Source organism: Coenobita brevimanus, chromosome 105 (assembly GCF_032717465.1).
Source record: "Coenobita brevimanus isolate Jiangsu-jjx chromosome 105, ASM3271746v2, whole genome shotgun sequence".
Taxonomy (NCBI): domain Eukaryota; kingdom Metazoa; phylum Arthropoda; class Malacostraca; order Decapoda; family Coenobitidae; genus Coenobita; species Coenobita brevimanus.
The window spans coordinates 18,482,906-18,492,163 of record NC_137058.1 but is presented as its reverse complement, the minus strand read 5'-3'; the positions used below and the strand labels follow the sequence as shown (position 1 = coordinate 18,492,163).

At 40.9% G+C, this 9,258-nt stretch overlaps 1 non-coding gene across 1 annotated transcript; it reads left to right on the top strand.

Annotated features, from left to right (window-relative positions):
* Positions 1-2,455: 2,455 nt before the first annotated feature.
* Positions 2,456-2,574, top strand: LOC145416366 (5S ribosomal RNA). The gene has a single exon (XR_013900257.1). It is a non-coding gene; the product is annotated as a 5S ribosomal RNA (ribosomal RNA).
* The last annotated feature ends 6,684 nt before the right edge of the window (positions 2,575-9,258 follow it).

The window sequence follows — 9,258 nt, the reverse complement described above, 5'->3', positions numbered from 1 at the left end:
ATGTTCTGGAGAGAAGTGAAAAGAGTAAGACAGGGTGGAAGTGAAGTTAGCAGGGGAGTGAAAGATAAAAATGGTAGATTACTAGTGGAGAAGGGAGAAAAAGTGAGCAGATGGAGAGAACACTTTAATGAATTGTTGAACGTAGAGGATGGAAGTAATGCGAGTATAAGTGGCTGGGGAATGGCTGGGAGAAGGAGGGAGGTGAGAAGACAGGTAGAAATCAGTAGGATAGAGGTTGTGGAAGCAATGAAGAAAGTTAAATCGGGGAAAGCCCCAGGAATTGATGGAGTGTGTGGTGAGATGCTGAAGCATGGGGGAGAGATAGTAGTAGAATGGATGTGGAAGATGTGCAGATTGGCCTGGGAGGAAGGTAGAGTCCCGGAGGATTGGAAGTCAGGTATAATTATTCCCTTGTACAAAGGAAAAGGGGAAAAAGAAGTGTGTGGTAATCATAGGGGCATTTGTCTTCTTAGTATAATAGGAAAAGTGTATGGTAGGATACTTATAGACAGAGTTAGAGAAAGAACAGAGAAATTAGTTGGAGAAGAACATGGAGGCTTTAGGAAGGGAAGAGGTTGTGTAGATCAGATATTCATTCTTAGATCTTTAGTGGAAAAGTTTCTAGAGAAGGGAAAGAAGTTGTATGCGGCTTTTATGGATTTGGAGAAAGCATATGACAGGGTGGATAGACAAGGATTGTGGAAAGTGTTAAGAATATATGGAGTAGATGGGAAGTTGTTGAATGCTGTGAAGAGTATGTATGATGGTGCTAAGGCTGCAGTGCGTGTGGATGGTGAACTAAGTGAATTTTTCTCTTTGAAAGTTGGTTTGAAACAGGGATGTGTCATGTCTCCATGGTTGTTCAATCTGTACATGGATGGGGTAATAAAAGAGGTACAAGGTAGGGTAGTGGATGTTGGAGTGGCCTTGGTGAGAGAGGATAGTGTTTGGAAACTCCCTGTACTGTTGTTTGCAGATGATACTGTGTTGTTGAGTGAAGATGAAGGGGAGCTGCAAGGCTTGGTGGATGAGTTTGAGAGAGTGTGTAAGAAACGGAACCTAAAGGTGAATGTAGGGAAGAGTAAAGTGATGGTCTTTGAGAGAGGTGAAGTCAGTGAATGTATAGCGAGGTTGGATGGTGAGGAATTGGAAAATGTGAGTACGTTTAAGTATTTGGGTAGTGTGATGAGTAAGGATGGAGGTTTGGAGGGTGAAGTGCTTGAAAGGGTACAGCAGGGAAGAAAGGTTGCTGGTTCCTTGAAAGCAGTGATAAGAAACAGGGAAGTGAGCATGGAAGTAAAAAAGTTACTACATGACAGTATTGTGATACCAACTCTAACGTACGGAAGTGAAGCTTGGACGTTGTTGGAAGGACACAAGTCAAGAGTGAGAGCAGTGGAAATGAGTTATTTAAGAGGAGCTTGTGGAGTCACGTGGAGAGACAGGCTGACAAATGAGGATATAAAGGAGCGTTGTGGTGTTGATGTGGATGTGATAGGAAGCGTTGTGAGGAACACACTGAGGTGGTTTGGCCATGTGGAGAGGATGGAGGGTGAAAGACTGACGAAGAGAGTGTATGTGAGTGAGGTGGAGGGTGGAAGAGGGAGGGGGAGACGGAGGATGAGATGGAGGGATGGGGTGGAGAGGTATATGAGAGAGGGGGGTGTGAGTTGGGAGCAGGGTAGTGAAATGGCGGGGGACAGGGCGACTTGGAGGCGATTTGTTTGTGGCCACCCCAAACGGGATTGAGGCGTCTGGCAATAGATAGATAGATAGATGATGCACTGTATTGTGGTATGGACGTAACTTAAAAGAGCAAAATCACACAGGCTACAGTTACTGCTGAACATGGTACGTGAGCAGAATAGTAACAGAGGTGACGGCAAAACTTTTTCGTTATAATTTTTGCGTTTTGTCACTAAATATATCACTTCTTATTTTCACTTGTTATTAGAAAGTAACTGACAAGGTAATGAAGTAACATAATTACACAAATTTACCCCATGAGGGAATAATGTAGCACTTCACTAAAAATAGTTTCTTATTAACTTATTATCATACCACTTGTTACTAGTTACGCAATTACAAGGAAATGTTCTCTCTCTGTAAGTACTTTCCATTGGTCTCGTAAAACAATAACAATCCACACCAACTTCGTAACGAGTATCAATTACACTTTCGCTTGAGTTTAGCGAAATGCAGTGTCATTCACCATTGTCTCCGTACTCACTATTACATTTTTTTTTTTTTTCATACTAAGCCAAGATATTTAGACATGTTTACATTTTCTGACCTTTAGGGGCGTTCAAAGGTGTGGTAGGCACAAAAGCAATCTCCCATGCAAAGAACAACTTTGCACTCAGCACATACTTAATCATAACTTTCTTCCTCATGTTTTCCTTATAAGTTTCGCATTTTCTCACTAATCATATCACTTATTATTATCACTTATCACTACCACGGCAATACCACGTTGAGTACACCGCTTCCCATCCGATCAGCGAAGTTAAGCAACGTTGGGTCTGGTTAGTACTTGGATGGGTGACCGCCTGGGAACACCAGATGCTGTTGGCATCCCTACGTGTCAAGTGGGGTTGGTGGAGGATTAGTGGCCCTCCCTGTAAAACAATTAACTCTAAGCCCTTGACCACCCCGTTTGGGATACATGGCGTCTGGCAATGAATGAATGAACTACAACTTCACTTACAAGATACTGGAGTAACGTTTATGCAGAGTTGACACGTGTGAGCGAAAATGTTATACAGTATTTGACTTCACTACAAAAAGTCATTTGTGTATTTTCCTTCACTTATTATTAGTTATGCAGTTATAAGGTAATTTTATGTCTCTCTAAGTAAATATCTTTGCTCATATAAACTATAACAATCCAGAATAACTTTGTAGCAAAAATGATTTTTCCTTTCGCTTTTGCGTAATGCACGGCAATGTCACTGATCATTGTCTACATACTCATATTTACTCCAGTTTTATATTTTTGTAAAAAAGAGCCAGGATATATATATATATATATATATATATATATATATATATATATATATATATATATATATATATATATAGATAGATAGATAGATATATATATATATATATATATATATATATATATATATATATATATATATATATATATATATATATGTGTGTGTGTGTGTGTGTGTGTGTGTGTGTACAATATTTTCTGACACATAGAAGCGCTTGGAGGAGTGGCAGAATAGGAAGTACTCTCCAATACAGTGGCCGACCTTGTACACCCGAATTTTTCCCTCTCCTCCCTTGCAGTAGGAGTCGCGGCCAGTGAGCGACCAGGTGATCGAACACAGTACGTACTGTACATCCACCGCCCCTTCCCCAACCTCAGTGTTTGCACTGTTGGATGGATGTGGAACGGCCAAAGCTGGTGATGTTACAATGTGCCATGATTGTTTTACAGACAATCAGAACCAGTAGGGGTAACTTTAAAAAGGCATTTAATGCATAATACTGTGCTGCTATCCACAACATATAAGAAAGACACGAAAATGAAAGAAGACCTACAATGTATTATGTGTTATTGTCTATATAAGTATGTCCTATATTATATTGTTACAAATATGTACAGTATAGTGAACAGCATCTTTTGAAAGATGTATTTTGTCATACATTCTCGCTCCCACCTCCACCACCCTTGTCTCTGAGTTCCTGTCTCGGTCTCCACCAAACGCCTCTCATACCCTCTCGTTTCCTGCTCCCACCCGTTGTTAACCAACATCAAAAAAGATAATGATGAAATGATCCATCAGGTATTGATCATATTAATATTACATATACCTCTGTGTTAAGCACCAACAAATCAATAACATACAATTCTTCTGTATACCTACCAAGTAGTTCATCCTGTTGTAAGCTGTTACGTGACATACGCACTGCATCTGGATCTTGTATTACAAAGACTTACTGTAGTTTATCATTAACACAGGTTACGTGTGGTTTTGGGCGTATATTAATTCATATTAACGTGGCAATTTGAGCCTTTTATAATAAACACTTAAGGTTAATGATCCTCCCATTACTGGATGAAAGAAACGAATCAGGGATCGGCTGTGACGAACCACAAACTCTATGCTTTAACGAAAATATTCCGACCTCTTGTCACAGCAGTGACACAATGTCATTATGTATACGATTGACTCAGATTTAGTAGTATACATAATGACATTGTGTCATAGTTGTGACAAGAGGTTGGAATATTTTCTTTAAAGCACAGAGTTTGTGGTTCATCAGAGCCAATCCCTGATTCGTTTCATTCATCCAGTAATGAAAGGAACATAAATCTTACGAGTTTATAATGAAAGGCTTAAATTAATGGCCGTCCAAAACCACACATAACCTGTGTTAACGATAAACAACCGAATGTCCTTGTAACACAAGGTCCAACTTCCAGCAGGTATGTCAGAAAATTGTTATACAGTCCTTTCTCTGACAATTGTTAGTGTAACAAGACCTTAAGTAAATTCATAAGTCTCTTATGAGGTTTAGGTGTAATTAATATTCTAACTCATCAGAAATTACTCTCCTTATCTCCTAGCTAACTCCCCCAAGATTTTGCCAAATCATAGAGATTACCCCCTGGGGGTAAGGGGGTTTTCAAGAATACTCTTCCAGTATCCTTGCTTGTCGTATGAAGAGACTAAAAGTGTTGGCGGAGGGTTAGTGCCCCTCCCCAGAAAACAGCTAACTAAAAAGACGAACAAGAAGCCTCGGACAAAGACCGACCAAAAGATGACGACCAAAGACCGGACAAAGGACATGGTACGGATCACGACGTGGAATGTAAGGGGTGCGAATGATGAGGTGAATGAAAGATTGTTCAGGTGCTTGAGGGTGCGAAAGTGGATGTATGTGGAGTAACTGAAACTAAATGATGAGGAGAGAGTGTGAGAGAATGGGAGTATGGATGGGGTATATGTGCAGGAGTAGGTGAGAATGAGAGGGCAAAAGAAGGAGTGCGTATTGCTGTGGGTAAAAGATGGAAGAAGAACATAAGACAGTATGGATCAGTTGGCTCAAGGATTGTGTGGGTAACATTGAAAGTTGGAATACAAATGTGGGCGATTGTGTGCATGTATGCGCCAATGCAAAATCGTGCAAGCAGAGTGAGAGAAGAATTCTGGACAATTGTGGAAGTGGGCATGGTATAGTTTGGAAGGAATGAGAGAGTGTTTTTGAGTGGTGATATGAATGGTAAAGTAGGGAATGTGAAGATGAATGGGGTGTGCCTGCTGAGATAGATGAGAATGGAAGGGCGTTAGTGGACATTTGTGCTGGGAGGGGGTTGGTGATAGCCAATACCCTCTTCAGGCACAAAATGATCCACAGGTATACATGGCAAGTGATGAGAAGGGTGGGTAGTGAACTGAAAGAAAAGAAGGCAATGATTGATTATATGTGTGTGGATGAAAGGATGCAAAGATGTGTAATGGATGCAAGAGCTTACAGAGGCTGGGGGAGTGGACTTTCTGACCACTACTTGGTGGTGGCCAGAATCAAGATCCAAATAAGATGGAGAAATAAAAGAAGGGCAGGACGGGAGGAAGGAGTACTTGAAAGCAGAGTGGAAAGGTTACAAGAGGATAAGAAAAAGACAGAATAAAAGAGAGAATTGGAGGAACGATTAAGTAAATATCCATTGGAGCAGATGGGGGATGTGGAAGGTGTGTGCAAGATATTCACAAAAGAAATGTGTGCAGCATGTGATGTGGTGTGTAGGGTAAAGAGAAAATGGAAAGGGATGCAAGGAACAGCATGGTGGAATGAAGAGGTGAGACAGGCTTTGGCACAAAAGAAGAAAGCATACAATGAATGGATGAGAAATAGGGGCGTGGAAGAAGTTGAGAGATGGAAGAGAGAGTTATATGTAGAAGGGAAGAGAGAGGTGAAAAGATTAGAAAGAGAGAGTAAGAAAAGAGTGGATGAGGAATTTGGAAGGAATTTGAGTGTAAAGTGGAGGGACTGTAAGAAAATGTTCTGGAAAGAGGTGAAGAGAGTAAGACAGGGTGGCAGTGAAGTTAGTGGGGGAGTGAAAGATAAAAATGGTAGATTACTAGTGGAGAAGGGAGAAAAAGTAAGCAGATGGAGAGAACACTTTAAAGAATTGTTGAACATAGAGAATGGAAGTAATGCGAGTATAAGTGGCTGGGGAATGGCTGGGAGAAGGAGGGAGGTGTCAAGACAGGAAGAAATCAATAGGATAGAAGTTGTGGAAGCAATGAATAAAGTCAGATTGGGGAAAGCCCCAGGAATTGATGGAGTGTGTGGTGAAATGCTGAAGCATCGGGGAGAGATAGTAGTAGAATGGATGTGGAAGATATGCAGATTGGCCTGGGAGGAAAGTAGAGTCCCAGAGGATTGGTAGTCAGGTATAATTATTCCCATGTACAAAGGAAAAGGGGAAAAAGAAGTGTGTGGTAATCATAGGGGCATTTGTCTTCTCAGTGTAATAGGAAAAGTGTATGGTAGGATAGATTATTGAAAGAATTAGGGAAATAACAGAGGAATTAGTTGAAGAAGATCAGGGTGGCTTTAGGAAGGGAAGAAGTTGTGTAGATCAGATATTCATCTTTAGTGGAAAAGTTTCTAGAGAAGGGAAAAGTTGTATGCGGCCTTCATGGATTTGGAGAAAGCATATGACAGGGTGGATAGACAAGGATTGTGGAAAGTGTTAAGAATATATGGAGTAGATGGGAAGTTGTTGAATGCTGTGAAGAGTATGTATGAGGGTGCTAAGGCTGCAAAGCGTGTGGATGGTGAACTGAGTGAATTTTTCTCTTTGAAGGTTGGGTTGAAACAGGGATATGTCATGTCTCCATGGTTGTTCAATCTGTACTTGGATTAGGTAATAAAAGAGGTACAAGGTAGGGCAGTGGATGTTGGAGTGGCCCTAGTGAGAAAGTGTAGTGTTTGGAAACTCCCTGTACTGTTGTTTGCAGATGATACTGTGTTGTTAAGTGAAGACGAAGGGGAGCTGCAAGGCGTGGTGGATGGGTTTGGGAGAGTGTGTAAGAAACGGAATCTAAAGGTGAATGTAGGGAAGAGTAAAATGATGGTCTCTGAGAGAGGGGAAGTCCGTGAATGTACAGTGAGGTTGGAAGGTGAGGAAATGGAAAATGTGAGTACGTTTAAGTACTTGCGTAGTGTGATGAGTAAGGATGGATGTTTGGAGGGTGAAGTGCTAGAAAGGGTACAACAAGGAAGAAAGGTTGCTGGTTCCTTGAAAGCAGTGATAAGAAACACGGAAGTGAGCATTGAAGTGAAAAAGTTACTACATGACAGTAGGGTGATACCAGCTCTAACGAATGGAAGTGAAGCTTGGACGTTGTTGGAAGGACACAAGTCAAGAGTGAGAGCAGTGGAAATGAGTTATTTAAGAGGAGCCTATGGAGTCACATGGAGAGACAGGCTGACAAATGAAGATATAAAGGAGCGTTTTGGTGTGGATGTGATAGGAAGCGTTGTGAGGAACACACTGAGGTGGTTTGGCCATGTGGAGAGGATTGAGAGTGAGAGACTGACGAGGAGAGTGTAGGTGTGTGAGGTGGAGGGAGGGAGAGGGAGGGGGAGGCCGAGGATGAGATGGAGGGATGGAGTGGAGAGTTATAGGAGAGAGGGGGGTGTGAGTTGGGAGCAGGGCAGTGGAATGGCAGGGGACAGGGTGACTTGGAGGCGATTTGTTTGTGGCCATCCCGTACGGGATTGAGGCGTCTGGCAATAGATAGATACATATATAGATAAAGGTTACATAGCTAGAAGGAGTCAGACAACAGATGACGACGGCCCTGATATTTCTGCTGGTTGCCTGGGACATCCAAGCGTCCTTAGGTGCATATTTTACAGTGTGCAACTTGTACGGGCTTTGGTAGCAGAGTGAGCAAACATGGTGAGTATCTTCTCCCTCATAGGATTGTACAGATGTCAGCTATTTATTAATTGCAAGGCGAAATACAGTTAAAATATTTCATGGAATATTGAAGGTAAATCCAACTTAATTTAATCTTAGTTTTAATTTAACTAATGCCAAGTATTTCCTTTTTCTATGTAAATATGTATTAAATCTCATCAGCTTCTCACGTGAGGGAACGTCACCGTACAATGCAAGTGCAGTTAGGTCAATGGAAAATTCCTAACTATTTACATGTATTTACAATGTAATTGTCCACAAGGGTTAAACACAGTAGCATTTAATTTGTTAATAATAAGAATTATTAATGAGAACGTAATCTCTGGGTTATAAAACCTCTTGAATTAGTCATTAACGCTCTCCGGGTTTTCCTCTGCCTTTAACAGGGACAACCATGTTAAAAGGTAAAGAGTGCAACTGCTCTGAGGAAAATATTTCCCACAGTGTATGTCACGTACCCGGTAACAGCTTACAAAAGGATGAAACAGTTGGCAGGTATATTGATTTGTTGGTGCTTAGTACAGAAGTGTATGGTAATATTTGATCTCTTGGTGCTTAGTACAGAGGTGTTTGGTAATATTAATATGATCAATACCTGATGGATCATTTCAACATTATCTTATTTTTTTATGGGTGGGAGTGGGAGACGAGACAGCATGAGAGGCGTTTGGTGGGGACTGAGACAGGAACCCTGAGAGCATGGTGGTGGAGGTGGGAGCGAGAATGTATGAGAAAAGACATCATATTTCAACAAGCTGTTCACTCTACTATACCGGTACTTATTTGTAACATTATAATATACAGCAAAATGTAAGTATATTGACAATAACCCATAATTCATTGCAGGTGTATTATTTTCATGCCTGTCTCATATGTTGTAGGTAACAGCACAGTATTACACATTAAATGCCTTTATATATATATATATATATATATATATATATATATATATATATATATATATATATATATATATATATATATATATATATATATATTTGCCTCTACTGATTCTGATTGTAAAAACAATCATGACACATTGTAACATCACCAGCTTTGGTTATTCCACATCTGTCCAACAATGCTTACATTGGGGTTGGGGAGGGACGGTGGGTGTGGGGTGTTTGATCACCTGGTCGCTCACTGCCCGCGAACCTGACTGCTAGGGGATGGGGAGAAATTAGTGCTTTCGGGTGTATCTCCTGAATCACATATCTTATGTTTCTGCCCGGAAGCGCTCTAAGGCAGTGCTTCGCTGTGCTAAATATAATTTCATTCATATTCAGTGTTCTGAACTCTCCAAT